This window comes from Triturus cristatus, chromosome 4_1, assembly GCF_964204655.1.
Source record: "Triturus cristatus chromosome 4_1, aTriCri1.1, whole genome shotgun sequence".
Lineage (NCBI taxonomy): Eukaryota > Metazoa > Chordata > Amphibia > Caudata > Salamandridae > Triturus > Triturus cristatus.
In genome coordinates this window covers 977,705,048-977,723,302 of record NC_140585.1, presented here as the reverse complement: position 1 = coordinate 977,723,302, position 18,255 = coordinate 977,705,048, and the positions used below count along the sequence as shown (strand labels likewise).

The 18,255-nt window shown below is 49.7% G+C and overlaps 1 protein-coding gene across 4 annotated transcripts in view; it reads right to left on the bottom strand.

The window, feature by feature from the left end:
- CPSF6 (cleavage and polyadenylation specific factor 6) overlaps positions 1 to 18,255 on the bottom strand; it is a 389,871-nt gene that overhangs the window by 127,625 nt on the left and 243,991 nt on the right. The window lies entirely within an intron of this gene.

Here is an 18,255-nt window from a genome sequence, read left to right as displayed (position 1 = left end):
GGGCCAAGATGCGTTTCCTGCAACAGGGCGACCTGCACTTGATGCTGGTCCAAATAGGCCACCACTTTACGACATTTTCTCGCATCATTCAGCCCACGGACATTCCAGGACATAACCGTTAGTCTAGAGTTATGACTTTGTTCTGTCATCCCCGTTCAGCCATGCATGATCCAGCCCGCCACCCCATCCCACCCTCATCGCCCGCCTGGGGGACACGCCATACCACTCAGTACCCCAGCTACATCCCGCCAATGAGGCCACAGGGACCCCCGCAGCGTCCGCGCTGTACATTCCCAGCTTTTTCCCCCTCCATAACCGACCGACACCATACCATTTAGTTGCATTACTCTCAGTTCGCCATTGCCAATCATACAAACATACATTCCTACCCTGGTACCCCCCCCCCCTCCCACTGTAGCAACCCCCAACCTGCCAGCAGCATTCCCTCCCCATCCCTCCCATACATCCCCCAATAACTAGGGCTAAAACAACCCTCAACCTCAAAAACATGTGCTAGGGTACTTCCCATCGGGTAACGTATCTAGGCAGCACCACTATGACCCCTCGCATGACAGCCCGCACGAGCAACATCACATGTAGCCCAGCCCGGCAGCCAGGAGGGGGCGTCCGGCGCTATAATCAGAGACAACCAGTGGAATACCGTCGACCCCCAATAATGTCCCTTTACCTGTCACAGAAATACAGTCCTGCATCGCATACTATGAGGGACCCCCCTATCCTAGGGACCCCGGGAACAACTTTTAGTACACTATCCCCCTGTCCTCCCCCTCAACCATGCCCACCCGGAGATCCTTTCAAAATCCATCAACATTAAGTTATTATAACAGCTCTGGAGCAGCGCCCCACTCTTACCGATGAGTCAATATGTATACACAGTACTGGCCACTCACGGTTCCCCCTCGGCCAGCCGCTCCTGACTAGGGGCCAGGTCCTCATCCGCTCCTGCGTCCAGCCTCAGAGTCCGTTTGATCTGCTTGAGAAAATCCTCCACCTGCTGCGGGTTGGTAAAGAATTTCTGTCTCCCTTGGTGCGTGACCCGCAGCCGTGCAGGGTAAAGCAAAGCATAGTCTATTTGCTGGTTGCGCAGTTTATTCTTGACTGCAAGGAATTTCCTCCGTTCCTCTTGGACAAGTGGGGTGAAGTCCGGGTACAGCGTGAAGGAGTTGCCCTCATATGACAATGACCTCGCACTTCGCGCCGCCCTTAAGGCCGCGTCCCGGTCCCGGTAATTCAGCATCCGGGCTATAATCGGCCGAGGCGTGGCCCCCGGCTTCGGTCTGGGTCCCAGGGCCCGATGCGCCCGCTCCACTATGAAGTGTGTAGAGAATATCTCTGATCCCATCGCCGCCACCAACATCTTCTCAACATACTCCTCCATTTTACCCACGTTGGTCGTTTCCGGGATACCTACTATGCGTACGTTGTTTCGCCTACTCCTCGCTTCCAAATCCTCATTTTTAGCCGCGATGACACGTAGGAGGTTATCCATTCTGGAGAGCTGCGTCGAGTGTTGGGTAACCACATCCTCCGAGTCCGATATGCGTTGTTCCGCCTCCTTCAAGCGATTCTCGTGCGCATCCACCTTATGCACTACCGCATCCATACGCGACGAGAGTCGGTCTACCTTATCCGCGATGGTCGCGAAACCTTGGCGCACCTCGGAAAGTACTGCTTGCAAATTCAGCGCCGCATCCGCCGCACTCCCCGATGTTTCCGCCGTCTCGTCCGGGGGACGCGACTTCTCTTCAGGCGCTATCGCTTTTTTACCCGCCGCAAACGTGAGTTTGGGCTGTCTGGCATCCGTTTTGCCCATCGTTGGTACGGAGGCAGAGGTTTTCCACACCACCAGCTCAGTCCCCGCTGCCCTGTGATCTGGCCCCGAGTGAGTCGCCCCCGCCGCTGCACCAGTGTCACTTGCGCGTCGCAGGCCACGTGTGTTCAAGCTTCACAACCACACGATCAGGGGGAGCCAGCCGTATTCCTCAGGTCCGGGGGGCAGCATGCCCACATCAGTGATACCTATCACCACGCTGCCTTCCCTCCGCCAGGCCCAGTGTCCATTCAAGAGTGTCTCTGCTGCGTCCAATGCGCTGCGTGTTAATGCCCTCCCAGCGACCAGGGGGGGAGGGGATCGATGCCCCCGCTATCCCCGCTTCCAAAGATATTCCGGCCTCAGAGGGCCTTCCCCCAACACCAGCAGCGCAAGGCCAGATTCGGGTACTCTGTCTCTGCGTTCACTTCGGGGGATGGGGGGGGGGGGGGGGGAGGAGTCACCTCCGGTCGCTCTCACCCGGCTCTCTGGACGTCCGGTGTGCTCCAGCAAGCCCTCCGGATCTCCACGGGGTCAGGGGTCCTGCCAACTCGTCTCCGCCGTTCGTGGCCCTCTACCTCGTTGCCAGCCGCGGCCTCGCCTAGCAGCCTGATCCGAGGTCTTCGCACAGCAGTTTCCGAATTCGCAGCCGCCGCAACTTTCGATGTCTCGCGCGGCGATGTCCCAGCCGCTAGGAGCTTCTGCTCCCGTCCGCACACTCTCGGCAGCTTCCTGAACCTTTGAGGGCACCGACGGCACCCAGGTGTGCCCGCTAAAAGGAAAAATGACCGGAGTAATGGCACCGGACAGCGGGAGCCTTACAAGAAGGCGTCCATTCGCTAGCGTGCCACCTAGCGTCCCCTACCAACAAAATGGTTACTTACCAGTAGGAGTAGTTTTGCAGCCTGAAGAATTTTCTGGATTCACAGGCTGTGCATCATTTCGCCATCTAGTGGTTGGGTCTGGAACGGTCTTTTTTTTCCTTGTTCCATTTGGTGCCAGGTATGTCCCATGAGTGACTTCAGACGGTATCCTGGAGGTCAACGACGTGGTGGCTATCTTCGTATTCTTTTTTCTGTTCTTATTCTCTTTTGTAATCTTTGTGGGTACTGGAGCTGCTCTTGTTGGGGAAATTCTTTTTGCTCCTTCTAAAAATCTTTTGATTACTGGTCTTGTAAAGAAGATTTTGCATGATTTTCCTTTTGTGTATGCCACTATTGGAACAAGGTGCACTTTAATGCTTGAGAAGTTGATGTTGCTGTCCAAGAGGTGTGTAAGGTATGTAATAACGGTTTCTTCTGTGTTGATTTAACTATTTCTTGTTAGTGGTGCACCATGTGGTATGTCGCTTCCATTTTGCTATATAGCATTTTCTTGTTGACTCTTTCCTTGCGTCTTAAAATTTCCATGGTTCGCAGAGGCAGACTGAGGCGCCCAAATTCTATGTATTCAGGCACCAAACTGCTAGGTGTAGCGTCGCTGGCTCTCGGTGAAAGATCTGGCTCTGGGTGAAAGATCCGGCTCTGTTGCATTGTTAATAGGTCATTTTCTGTTTTTATCTTGATCATTTCTCCCCTGGATAGTACTAGGAGGGTTGAGTACTATTTTGCCTTGGCCATTGAGGGGCAATGAGAATCATATGTTTCTGGGTTTTTTGCTTTTTGTAACACTTTGCATCAGGGGTATTGGTGGAAAGGCGTAAGCAAATGTCTGTGACCAATTGAGTGAAAGTGCATTTCCCTTTGATTGGTGGTGTGGAAACCTCAAGGCAAATGACTGGACTTCTTGTTTTGCATTGTTGCAAACAGGTCGATCACTGGTGTTCTCCAGATGTTGAACAGATACTTTACTGTTATCTGTTTCAACTCCCATTCGTGGGAGCAGTTGTTCTGTCTGCGGAGTTGGTCCGCTCTAATGTTGTCTACTCCTGGTAGATGTACTGTTTGTAGACTGATTTTTTGTATTTCATCCCATTGCCAGATTTCCTGTGCAAGTTTCTCAAGGGAAAGGACCTTGTCCCACCCTGTTTGTTCAGATAGAACATTGAATCTGTATTGTCTGTTTGAATTAATGTTTTTCCCTTGAATGTGTTTCTGGAATGCCTTGAGTGCTAGAAAGACAGTTTATTTCCAAAAAGTTGATGCTTTGTGAAATCCGGTTCGTTCCATTGACCATGAACTTCCAGCTGGTTGCAATGTGCTCCACAACAGTTGAGGGATGCATCCATGGTGACCGTCACAGATGGCGTTGGGTCCCTGAAAGGTCTCCCCTGTGCTATGTTGTTGGATGCCCACCATTTTATCTCTGCTTGCACCCTTTGTGTAACAACCACTAGATCCTCCCAACTTCCTGTGGCTTGAGACCAGCTGTTGGTAAGCCATTCTTGAAATGGGCGCATGTGTAGACTAGCATGAGGGATAACGTATAGTTTCTTTCCGGTCGGTGTAGTTTTGCAGCTTAAAGACTTTCTGGATTCACTATGCTGTGCATTATTCCGCCATCTAGTGGTTGAGTCCGGAATTGTATTATTTCTTCTCTTTTTTTTTCGTGGCCCAGGTGGGCGTCGACATACCACCATTTGGTGTCCTTCGTGACGCCGACGCGCTTCCTCCGGAAGCTCCCACCTTTGGTCGCAATCTTCGGATTCTTTTCTCTCTTTGTTTTCTTATTTAATCCTTGTAAAGTCTTTTCACCTTCTACCCCCTTTATCCTCCTGTCTCATCTTTCTGGCGGAGGAGGGTGGGTTCGCTAGTGAATCCAGAAAGTCTTCAAGCTGCAAAATTACACCGACAGGTAAGAAACTATACGTTTTGCAGCGTGAATCTTTCTGGATTCACTATGCTGTGCATTGACTTTGTAGCGGTTTCTACTCATAGTGGAGGTTGGGGGAAGATGAGCACTGGTTACTGAAAATGTGTTGTAAGACCTTCTGTCCCACTTGCGCTTCTATGTTCATTTAGATATCCACACTGTAGTGCTTAGTGAATGTATGCACTGAAGACCATGCTGCCGCTTGGCAAATGTCTTGGATAGTTGTGTTTGCTAGAAACGCAATTGTTGCTCCTTTCTTCCTTGTTGAGTAAGCATGAACTGCTCCTTGTAATGGCTGAGCTGCCTGCTTGTGGCAGAGGTTGCAGACCGGATGCTGGTCCTTCTGCGCGAACTTGTGGTGGCAGTTTGGGCAGAACTTGAATGGCGTCTTGTCCATTGCGCTCAGGGCCTCTGAGTGCGCATCCTCCAAGGTCGAAGAAAAAAGGGCGCTGAACCTCCTTTCTTCGCGCTCCTGATGAAATAACCTCCTTTCCTGTGAAAACTCCGATGTATTTGTCGACGAAACTCGCTTTTCTTTCTTCTTTCTTCGGTTGTAACTCTGGAGCTTCTCGATGACGATCCAGACCCAACGGCGGAAAAAAGAATCTGAAGATGGCGCCCCAAAGGTGTAACTTCCGCAGGAAGCACGACGACGTCACGGAAGGTGCACCAAATGGTGGTCGTCGCCGCCCACCTGGGCTACAAAAAAAAAAAAAAAAAAAAAAAAAAAAGAGAAAAGACTACGAATCCGGACCCAACCACAAGATCGCGGAATAATGCACAGCATAGTGAATCCAGAAAGATTCACGCTGCAAAACCATGTTTACCTGGCCCATTGGGGTGCTATCAGGATGAGCGTCATGCTGCTGAACCTGCACTTGTTCAGCACTCTGTGTAGTAGTGGTATTGGTGGAAAAGCGTATGCAAATGTTCCTGACCAGCTTATCCATAGCACATTCCCCAGGGACTGTTTGGACGGTACCCTGGATGCGAAGATTTTGCATTTTGGTGTGTTGCAAAGAGGTCTATTTGTGGGATACCTTCTGGATTTCCTGCTGGTTGATCTCCCATTTGTGGGATGCTGACGTCTGTCTGCTGAGCCAGTATGCCTCTACATTGTCCTTCCCTGGTAGATGTATTACCAATAGGTCTATCCTTCTGGGGATTGCCCATCTCCATATTTCCTGCGCTAGCCATGAGAGTGTCACTGAATGTGTCCCTCCTTGCTTGTTGATGTAGAACATGGTAGTTGTATTGTCTGTTTGTATTAGTACTCTGTTCCCGTACAGCAGTTTCTGAAAGGCCTTTAAGGCTAGGAACACTGTCTTGAGTTCTAGGTAGTTGATGTGCTTTATTGCATCCTGATATCCCCACAACCCCCCTTACTTTGAGGTTGTTTGTGTGCGCTCCCCACCCATTCTGGGAGGCGTCTGTTGTAATGGTTAGAGTTGGAGTTGGTTGTGTAAATGATCTCCCCTGTGCTATGTTCTTCTGGTTCCACCACGCTATTTCTTGCTGTACTGCTTGTGTGACAACCACTAGATCCTCCCAACTCCCTGTCGCTTGTGACCATTGCTGTTGGATCCATTCTTGGAATGGCCTCATGTGTAGGCAAAAATTTGGTACCAAATGTATGCATGATGCCATCATCCCTATCAGTTTGCTCACAGTCCTCACTGTCGGAGCTTGCCCCTTGCGGTAAAGACACGTCTCCTTGCATATAGCCAGAGTCCTCTTTGCACATGGAATCACCGTGCATTGTATGGTGTTGATTTCTGCCCCTAAGAAACTCTTCAGCTGTTCTGGTTCTATTGACGTCTTCTCCCAATGGATTGAAAAACCCAGTTGTGCCAGCGTCTATCACTATCTCTATGTGCTTCCTGCACTTGTGGTATGAGACTGCTTTTACTAGCCAGTCGTCGAGGTATGGGTATACATGTATCCCCTTCCTCCTTAAGTGTGCTGCTACTGCCGCCAGACATTTTGTGAAGACTGTTGGTGCTGATTTTAGTCTGAAAGCCAGCACTGTGAACTGGTAGTGATTTGTGCCTATTGCAAACCTGAGGAGGTGTTTGCTGTTGATGGGGATGTGCAAGTAGGCGTCCTTTAAGTCTATAGTCACCATGTAGTCTCCTCTTTGTAGTTGAGGTATGACCTCTTGGAGGGAGGTCATCTTGAACTTTTGAATTTTTATGAACCTGTTTAGGAATCGGAGGTCTAAAATTGGGCGCAATGTTCCGTCTACCTTTGGTATGAGGAAGTAGGTTGAGTATACCCCTTTGTTTCTTTGTTTTTGTGGCACAATTTCTATGGCTCTTTTCTTTAGAAATTCTTTTGCTTCCTCCCTCAAGTGTGTCAGCTCCTTTCTTGTGCGCACTCTGACCTTTGGCCTTCTGTTTTGCGGTGGCCTTTCCAGTTCTATACAGTACCCATATTGTATGAGTTTTAATATCCATTTGTCTGAAGTTATTTCCCTCCACTCCTGGAGGAACTGTCTTGATCTACCTCCTACCGGTGATGTGTGTTGGAGGAGTCTTTGAATCTTTTGAGTTTTTGCTGGTTTTTGTCTCTTTTTGCACTTCCTGAGGCCTCATCCCGGAGTGCGTTGTTTCTGCTGGTGAGTCACTTTCCTGTGGGAGGCTGACTTCCCCTCTGGCCGTTCCCCCTTCCTCGGCCGCGCCCTCGAAAGGATTGTCCTTGGGGCTGGTACTGCCAGTTTTACTGCTGCTGTACCTGGTTACCTCCTTGATAACTTTGCTGGGTGGTTTGGTGTGTTGCCCCAGGCTGATGATTTCCTCTGCCTGTGGGTCTCCTGGAAGGTGTTCCCCTTTTCAAACCTCGGAACTGCAGCGCCCCCATAGACCTCGCTGTTTCGTTATCTTTTTTCAGCTGGTTCAACTTTTCATCAACAGGTGCTCCAAACAGTTGTTCCCCGTTGAAGGGTGTGTTGAGGATGTTGTTTTGGACCTCATTCTTGAAACCTGAAATTCTTAACCAGGCATGTCTCCTTTCTGTGATCCCCAGCATCATCTGCCTGCTCGATGTCTCTGCTGCGTCCAGGGCGGACTTTAAACATGTATTAGCCATGTTCTTCCCCTCTTCCACCAGGTGGCTTGCTCTTCTCTGGTATTGTTCTGGTACATGCTTCAGCAGTTCTCCCACTTCTTCCCAGTGCTGGTATGCGTGTCTGTTGATGAGCGCATTGGAGTTGGCGATGCGCCATTGTATGGCTGCACTCCTTTTCATCTTCCAACCTATCATGTCCATCCTCTTGCTTTCTTTGTCTGGTGGAGGGCCAGAGTTTGTGGGTATATTTGCTCTTTTCCGAGCTGTGGACGTAATGATGGAGTCGGCTGGTACTGACCCTCTGATGTACATGGGGTCCTTCGAATAATGTTTATATTTCTTCTCTGCTCGTGGAGTCACAGCTCTACACATGGCAGGCTCTTTGAATGCCTCCTTCCCCTGGTCCAGCACACTTGGGAGCATGGGCAGGAACTGGCTTCTAGTCTGAAGGCAGCAAGGTCTCCAAGAGGAAGCAAGACTGGGGTTTCTCTTCCTCTAACTGCAACCCATACGTCTCAGCCGCCCTTTTGATGACTTGATTGTGGATCCCTATGTCGTCCGGCGGAGAAGGCCTCGACGGATATGAGTCTACGCCCTCTTCCGGTGATTCGGCGTCGAGATCTTCCCACGGCAAGTCTTGAGCCTCCGAAGAAGTCGACTCTTGGTAAGTCTCATCTTATTCCCCTTCGCCTGTCCCTTAGTACAGGTCCTCTTCCTGTTCCTCTCCAGGTTCAGGTGTGTTCGGCGCTTTTCCTGTGTCGGGTGTAGTCTTCGACGGTATGCTGTAGGAATTTAGCTTTTCGTCGCAGTCTTTCTTGCGTTGCAAGATGTTAGCCATTTCGGCCTCGAGCCTCTTTCTTCTCCATCTCTGCCGAGTGTTCAGCTTCGAAGGCCTCGACCTTCCTCTTCGCGGTTGTTGACGCCTAAGTCGAAACCTGTCTCGGCCCTTCGCCTTTCGACGTCGAGGCCTCTTTTTCGTGGCTGCTCTTCGGCGCCTTTCCCTTGTCTTGGGATTTCGCCGTCTGGAGGATCCGACGGACTGTTTGTCCCTGGATGCCGTGGTCGACGTCAAGTGCTTTGACGGCCCTGCACCTTTCGAGGACTTTGGCTCGCCTTTGCGAGTATCAGTGGAGGGTTTAGTGTTCGACGACTCTTACCTCCTTCGATGTTTTATTTTCGACCTAGACGACCACGTCTTCTGGTCCTTCTGCTACGTTGTCTTCCTCTCCGCTGGAGAGTCCCAAATCTCGTAGCAATGGGGGCATCCCCTCCCCCTGCATGTGGTAGTTTGCTCTTCTCTGTCTCTCCCTTACTCTGAGGGTCTTCGGGGTGAACGCTGCACAGGCGTTGCAGTCCTCGCTTCGATGGTCGAGCGGCAGGCAGAGATTGCAGACCGGATGCTGGTCCTTCTGCGCGTGTACTTGTGGTGGCAGTTTGTGCAGAATTTGAACGGAGTCTTGTCCATCACCGCGCCCAGGGAGCCCCCTATATGCGCAGTCTCCTTCGAAAAACGTCGAATTCTTCGAATTTCTGAACTGTAGTCAAGTTTCTTCTTACTCGGTCTCCGGAGTCTTCTCCGGTGATTTATTCTGATCTTTCGTCAATTCTTCTCTCCAAAGTTCTTGGAGATCCTTCCTGTTGATCCAGACCCAACGGTGGAAAAAAGAATCTGAAGATGGCGACCAAAGGTGGGAGCTTCCGGAGGAAGCGCGTAGACACCGAATGGTGGTATGTCTACGCCCACCTGGGCCACGAAAAAGAAAAAAAAAAAAGAAAAACAAGAAATACTACAATTCCGGACCCAACCACTAGATGGCGGAATAATGCACAGCATAGTGAATCCAGAAAGATTCACGCTGCAAAAGTGGTATGCATGATGCCATCATACACATTAGTTTCATGACCTTTCTCACTGTCAGACTGGTAGAGGGTTGTTTATTGATGGATTTATTGTATCCTGTTCTTTGTGGGGTATGCCTTTGCTTTCGCTGTATCTATTCTTGCTCCCACTAAGGATTTTTCTCTTTCTGGTGGCGTTTAAGATGTTTTGTGGTTTATTGAAAAACCCAGTGTCTGTAGCATCTCGATTTTTTTTTTTTTTAACATAATGGTGACATGTTTGTTTTGAATGTTCCCTTATGAGCCAGTCGTCTAGATAGGGGTAGATGTGGATTTTTTCTCTTCTTAGGTGTGCAGCCACTACGGCTAGACATTTTATTAACACCCGTGGAGCTGATTTTATTCCGGAGTGGAGTGGATTCCGAACGGAAGTACTTTGAATTGGTAGTGTGTTCCGTTATGCAGGAATCTTAGGTACTTCCTGTGTTTTTTGTTCATGGGGATATGTAAGTAGGCGTCTTTGAGGTCTATTTTTGCCAAGTAATCCCCCTTTTGAAATTGTGGGATTATTTCCTGGAGGGTAAACATTTTGAAGCGTTCAGTTCAGTTAGTATAAACTTGTTGATTAATCTTAAGTCCATGATTGGTCTCAGAGTTTGATCCTGTTTGGGCTTTAGGAAATATGGGGAGTAATTTCCTGTGAACCATTCTTGTTACGGAACTTTTTCTATTGACTGTTTTAGGCATAGTTCCTTCATCTCTGCGTTTAGCTGTGATTGTTCTGATCTCATTCATTTTCCTTCTCTTGGTGGGTTTGCAGGTGGTATTTTTGTTAGCTGTATGCAATACCCATATTTTATCAATTGTCTGTTGTGATCTTTTCTCATTGTTGGTGGAAAAAAAAGATATCCTTTCTTCCACTGGTGTCTTGTGGAGGTCCTTTTTTGTGATTGAGTCAGTTCAAGCCATTTCCTCTTCCTCTAAAGGATTGCCTCTTCCTCAAAAGGGCTGCTTCTGTTGTTGTTGCCAACCTTAGTAGCTTGACTGCTGACCCATTGGTTGGACTGGGTTCTTCTCTTGAGTTTATTGTGCCATCTGTTGTCCTTGACCAAAGGAGCCCCCACCTGTGGGCTTCCTATTATTGAATCCCCCTCTTTTAAATAAACCTCTTTGCTGCAGGGCCCCCATTGCCCTTGCTGTTTCGTTGTACTTCTTAATTTGTTGGAGAGATTCATTAACCTCTTAGCCAAACAGAGCTTCTAAATTGAATGGTCAGTTGACGATTGAGGTTTGAACTTCCTGTTTAAAGCCGGAGATTCTAGGCCAGGCATGTCTTTTCAGGTTGGTTCCTGTGCACATCTGCCTACTAGCAGTGTCTGCTGCATCTAAAGCTGACTTTAGACAGGTGATTGCCACGTTTTTCCCTCCTGGACAATAGATTTTGCCCTCTTTTTGCCTCCTCGGTTAGTTTGTTCAACAACTCCTCAATGTCCTGTGAGAAAGTGCCATCTTTCTTGCATGGTATGCCCCCACTTTTTGCTAAATTGCTGAATGAACTTCGATTGAGTGTACCCTGGGTTCCTGCCAATCAGGTGCCCAGGGCCTATGTTCCTTCCTTAAACCACACAAACTCCCAATTGGCAAACCCTAGCCACATGTCAGCCCCTAGTAAATGGTACCCTAGGTACCCAGGGCCTTGTGGCCAGGGAAGGCCTCTAAGGGCTGCAGCACTCATTGTGCCACCCTCAGAGGCCCTGTATCCTTACACACACACTGCCCTTGCAGGCTGAGTGTCTGGGTGCAGGACAAAACAAAGAGTCGACATGGCACACATCACTGTGTACCATGCCCATCACCTACACTGCCAAGGCATATGTCAGCCACCCCTCTAGCTGGGTGCAGTACGCCTATGGTGTGGGCACAGGAGCAGGAGCCCTGTGCCCCTACAGTACCCGGGTCCATTCCTGGGCACTGTAAGTGCAGTGCTGTCATTTAAGAGTACATGGTGCTGAGAGCTTGTCAAACACGAGCTCCACAGCACCATATTGGCACCACTGAAGCCTGGGAAGTTTGGTATCAAACTTCTCAGCACATTGAACCCACACTGATGCCAGTGTAGGATTTAATGTACTAAGCACCCCAGAGGGCATCTTAGAGATGCCCCCTTACAACTAACTTACAATCCACGTCTGCTCTGAGGCTGCCCAGGCTGCCACACAGCAGACACGTTGCTGGACCCCTGGGTGGGAGAGCCCCTGCTCTCCCGGGCCTGCAACAATGCACATCCTGGGTGAAGTGAGAAATCTCCTCCCCCAGGATGAGCAAAGGGAAGCTTCAAAGGCATGCCGCCATTTGGAGTTTCCCCAGGCCACTGCAACCCCCCACTCTGGCGGGAAGCTTGGCCGGAAACCCCATACAAGGACAGGGGATGTGCCAGCCTGCCCACCCCACCCCTCAGGTGGGGGAGGCGAGGTGAAGCACATCTCCGGGCTCTCGCCATCTTGAAGATGGGAGGCCCTACCCTATCAGGATTAGGCTACTGCCCCCCTCCCACAGGAGAGAGGCAGGATAGGGGGTGTACCCACCCCAGGACAAGGACCCATTGGTCCCTGGCCTTCACCTACCTGTAACGCCCCTAAATCTAGTATTTAGGGGCACCCTGAACCTTCCTTCGGCAGATTCCAGATAGAAAATTACAAGAGCAAGAAGAACAAAGACCTGCCCTGCAGCTGCTAAAAAGAGAAGAAGACACCAACTGCTTAGGCCCCAGCCCTACCGGCCTGTCGACTCTCGAACCTGCACCAGCGCGGCATCTCTCGTGGCCAGCAACCTCACCAACCCCGGAGGACCTGGCTACCTTTTGGCTCTAAGCCCCTGGGACTCCCATGAGTAGAGGCTCTACTCAAGAAACCTATTTTTAACCCCTGGCAGCAGCCCGGGACCGCGGACCCAACACACTCTGCACCAGCCAGGCCTGGCCAGTGCCGGAGTGGACAAAGACCCTGAGGACGACCCCACGGCGACTGTGACCCCGAGTCCGGCACCCAAGGACCCCCCTCGACATCCCGGAAGAAGCCTGCAGCCTCAGAACCAAGTGCCACCCCAACCGCGATCAACCAGAGGGTAAGATTCCCGATGTCAAAATGTACCCCGGCGCCCTGCGGCCCCCTGTGCCCAATCCCGGGGTACCCACCTAACCTACAACTACCCAACTTACCTCTCGAAGTGGTGGTGGCACCTGAAACATCCTCATCCCCGAGCCTGCAGCCTTTTTCCAAACCGGAACATTCCCATTGATTTCCATTGAGCGCCCGAAGGCTCAAAAGCACCCTGCACCCAGCCGCCCGAGTGGCCCTGGCAGTGCCCTCTCTACACTAACCTACTTCCCCACTTGCCCTGAGTGAGTGACCAGGAGCCCAGCTCCCACAGCCGCGTGGCTTGCCAGACAGCAGCCACCAACCAAGGCCCCCCCTATCCCTCATAGGATAACATTGGGCCTAACTCTCTCTGCACCCGGCCGTCCTGAAACCGCTGAGGGTGAACCAACTGTACCTACCTGACACTGGGGGACCCCTGAGTCCATGCCCGGAATTTCAACTCTGCCAGTCGAGTACTTACCCTTAAACCGCTAACTTCATTTTCCTCATAGGGTAACATTGACTGGCTTTTTCTTCAAAAATCTTTTTAGTGTGAACTTTTCAAAACTGCAAAAATTCACCAAAAATCAGCCAAGTGACAAAAACGAATTTACTCACCTGCTCCTAGGTGAGCTCCCAGTGCTGGATCTTGGTGCCCAGCCCTGACCCTGAAAAGTGTTCACAACTATACTTACCTCTAACTAATTTTTCTCCCATAGGAAACCATTGTCTGCTTTTCTGTGAAATTTCTTCTAAGTGTCTATTTTTGCAAATTTGAAATATTCTTTTAAAATCGTACCATTTCTGCAAACAAAATTACTTACCTGCTTTTGATAAGGACCCCGGTCCTGGGTCTAGGCACCCAGTCCTGGACTACTAAAGTAACGATAAAGTACTCTACCGGCAATGTGAATTTCTTGCCATAGAGATCCATTGAATGTTTTCTTTGAAATATTTTCTAAGTGCTAACTTTTGAAATAGCTAAATATTATTTAAAAATCAATACAGTTATTAAGTCGACTTTCATCACTTGATTCTGAATACTGACCCCAGGCTGGTTCTAGGAGCCAGACCTGGAATTCCAAAAGTAATCTGAAAAAGTAATTTATTACAAATAACCTGAATTTACCATTGAGCTCAATGCATTGTTATGTTTAGGAAATAGGATTGTTTATTGCAACCAACTGTGACTGTTTACACAAATTTATTGTTTAAGACAAAAGTATTTATATTCAACCTCTCATTCTGAGAAAGTATATTTTTACTCCCTTTGTGGTTCTAAAACTAAAACAAGCATATATTTTATATATACAAACCATTGGCCTAGAGTTTAGTTATTGAGTGTGTGAAACCATTTGCTGACTGAGTGTGTACAATAAATGCTTTACACTGTCCTCTGGTACTGCCTTACTGCTCGACCAAGCTACCACTTTTGAGAGTAAGGTCATACCTAACTTTGACCTCTATCAGCCTCTGGGGGACTGTGGACTCTGTACACCCTGTACCTATTAGGGAACAGTATATACAGAGCCACTTTCTCACATGTCCTTCTACTGTTGGTGGCCATATATATCCAATAGGACATTTGAGTTAGAAATACACCACTGTGCTTCTGCCTCCTTTTCTATCCTTCTCCCCACCATATCCATCATGTTATTTTCCTTTTCTGGTGGAAGCCCGGTGTTGGAGACTGCATTTGCTCTCCTCCTGGCAGTGGTGACAATAATTGAGTCAGGTATTGTACTTCCCTGAATATATTTAGGGTCCTTTGTGGAGGGTTTATACTTTTATACTTTTCCACTCTGGGGGTTACCCCTTTGCTGGAGGCTGGCTCATTGAAGGCTTCTTTGCCTTGAATCAGAATACTGGGCAGCACCGAAAGGTATTGTGTTCCTTATGAAGCTGGTTTCAGGGTTTCTAGCAAAAAGCATGTGTCCCCTTTTTAGGTCTCGCCTAGCGACGCAGCGCATGCGCTGCCCGCTTGCGAGATCTATTGTCATGGATTTGGCTTAGTAAGCGGGGTGGAAGCTCCACCCATGCTTCCGATTGACGCGCGTGAAAGATCCATGCTTTTAATTGGAAGGGAGGCATGTTTGTTCCCTCCCCGTCTCCTTTTTGTCGTGCCTGCCCGGACAGGGAATGTGCACAGCGTCTGTTTTGCTCTCCGCGTTTCAGGCAGTCCAGTCATGAGGCACAACACACGCATGGCCCACTTTCACTTTCCGATTTTTTATTTTAGCTCTGGCAGAGGACTCTACAGACCAGGCTGCTGGTTGACGCCTGTTTTTTTGTATTTGATGATACCGATATTTTACAAATTACTTTGACTGCGTACATTGTTCTACTGAGTTTCACCAATCCGCTTCCTTATTCGATATTCCCCCGTGGCTCAGCCACTGGCTGCTGCCTAGCAACGCGCCCCGAGGCGCACTCTGGTTCCTTTGACAGCCGTCTCTTTGATGCCGCAGAGACGCTTTCTCCCGGCGTGGAGCTGTGGGCACGCTCGTTTCTCGCTGCCACGTCTAGAGTCCCGAGAGTCGGTCTTCTCCCGTAGCCATGTTCGTGTGGTGTGCCCCGTGGTAGCGCTCCGTGCCCCGTGCCTCCACGGCCGGTGCTCATCTCTCACCCTCCGATCCCCCAGTGTCCCCACATGCTCCATCCCACCCGCCCAGACCCTGCAAACTCGCCCTACCCTCCTCCGGCATGGCCACCGCAGACTTTCGCACCGCTAAGTACCGTCCAAGCGAGTGGGCAGTGCGGTGCCAGGCTGGCTTTGTGAGGATTCGAGATCTAAGGCGCCTACCTAGCGTCTAAAGAACTACAAGTCCCAGCCGCCCTGGAACCAGGAAATGGGCGTCTATAAAAGGATGTCGCGCACGGCAGAAGGCTTGCGTTATTTTGAAACCGAGGATCCATTCGCTGTCTTTCGGAGCAAGGCGTCCAGGCGGTAATGACGATCGGAGCAGGATTGGAGTAACGGAGGAAGGCGTACCGGAGGTCTCCAGTTTTCCCCGTCCATCGGAGCTTGGCGACCAGGCAGGGAGCGTATTTGGAGTAGCCGCGGTTTAAAGGGAGGAAGCAGGTGAGAGATAGCAGCGGAGCTCGGCTGAGCTCAACTTCCTTCGCGTGCACGACCCTCGCTGAAATCCTTACCCGCCTTCCCTTCCGACACTGACAGACGAGCCCTTTAAGACAGCGCTTGAAGGAGCGCGATTGTATTCCCAGCTCGGAGGAGCTTACCTTTAGTTTGGCAGCGCGGAGAGAGCGCGACATTGAGGTCTGAGCTCGGGGAGCTAACATTTCAGGCAGCGCTGAGAGAGCGCGACTTAGGGAATAATTAGCTCGGTGTAGCTAACAAACCGAGCTGGAAGAGCGTCATAAGGCTTAGAGGAGCGAGACATTGGGGCTGGTCTAAGAGGCACTAAGCTAGGGGATGACTTGAACAAAATCCTAGCGTGTTGATATTCACCGGGTGAAGGAGCGCTACATCGTAGGGATCCCAGGCGGCGGTGTCTTCACCGTGGAAGCCTCCTTTTGTTGTCTTTTCTCATCAATAAACATAGGGAGGGGGCTAAGATCACTCGTAGCTAAGGTCTGATGTAAGACCCAAGCTCTTATAACCAAGGGGACAAGCACTAAAGGTCCTTGTGTTTGGTTCAGGTGGAGGCTCGAAGGAGCGACCGTGGGGGTCTGGTGTTGTGTAAGTCTGAGAGTGGAATCTCAGGATGCGAGGTCCACTCCCACAGTAATATTGGTAACCACCTTTGCTAGTGAAACCTAAAGAGAGTAGACTGTTTATATCTGCTATATGTTAGGTTTTGTCTTTTCAGAATCTTGTCCCTGCTGACCCTTCCCCCTATCCTTTCCCTCGCCTGATCACCTCTGTAACCCTTGGTTCGAGTCCGGGGAGATCAGGAGGTGGACCTATATAACATCGCCCGGATCCTGAGGAGTTCTGCATCCTGACAAGCTTTACCCAGGCCTTCTCGGACCAGGAAAACTCAGAGCGCGGGCGGTATGACTCCAAGCGGATGGCGGCAGAGACCGAGGCAAGGTCCCAGCGCAGCCAGGCTGGGGTGACGAAGGCCCTGGGCGAGCAGCTGCAGGACCTGCACTTCTGGTGCTCCGAGCTGTGCCGCGAGATCGGGGACCTGACATCCGAAACGGACCTGTTGCTGGCCCAGAAGAGGTGGCTGGAGCACGCCCTGGACGCCACAGAGATCCCGGCCAGCATCGCCAGCAACAACCTGCAGTGCCGGGAACGCTGGCTCGGGCCCGACCTGGTGCGAGACGAGGTGAAAGTGGAGCTGACCAGGGTAGGTTGATTGACTACCATAGACAGGGTAGACCCGTCATTGATGGGCATCCAGGTGTAGGTAACACTCTGCAAGGACTCGAGACATCTGGACCGGGCACATCGTGCTCAGTAGAGAGCAGAAAGGAGGCCCACTACAAAAAAACAACGATTTTCAATGGTATCAAAGCAATTTCACTGATATATAGCTCACTAAAGTCTTTAGAATGATGCTATACTATGTTGGTTGCATGCTAGTTATATTATGGTGGGAACAGACCGGCAAGTACACAGTTGACTACTTCATCAGTGATGCCTGAAAGAGGGAGGCTCCCTGTCATATTTACTTGGTTAGATGCAAATTAGTCTCTAAGCTTTCTCGGTTTTTAGTTCTATTATCGTTCGGTACCGATTTCTCGAAACAGCTTTAATTATTAAAATGCAAGGCTTCCATAATCATTTGGCACAATAATTCCAACTTATATTGAATTCACAATTTCTGTGGTGACATCATAAACCTTAAGCTCTCGATTTTTGTCAATTTCCCATCACTCTCTAATTACTGTTCAAATCTTGTCCTTCATTCTTTGCAGACACTAAAATCGTCCTATTGAACACTTAGCCGCATATTTACATCCAAGCGCTTCACTAACTGCAGTAGCACAATCACGTCCTCCCTCCTAGGTTAGACCTCGACCTTTCCTTCTGTACGAAAATAACGGCATCACAATCAGCACCTTAGAGCAAAATAAGGATAAAACGTATCGAGAAACTATGACATGATACTTTATCACAACTACATAGAGGACGATGCCTTTTGTGTGTGTGTGAAGGCTGACTACTGGCGCTGTTGAATGACACCTTGAAAGCTAAAGTGTGACGTAATAACCATCTCTTATAACGTCATAAAACACCTGCACAGAAAACGTCCTTGCAGTGGAAAACATGGCCACTATTTCCCTACAGTGACGTCATAATCGTCAATTCCACCATATAAGCAGGATTTGTAATCTCGTTTGTAAAGTCTGCGTTATTAGGGACCTTTTGATTTAACTAAAATTATACATAGGATATCATTGTGTATAGGGCTTTCAGTCAGCCTGCTTCCTGCATTTGTCTGCTGCGTTAATCACATTTTTCTACCGCCCACTATAGCATACGGTATGGGTCAAAAGAGTCAGTCCACTTCCGCCACTGCCAAGCTTCACTGGGAGTCACTGGCTTTCTGTTTTTAGGTCGAGTATTCGAGACCTCTTGTATATACTTATATGTTTATG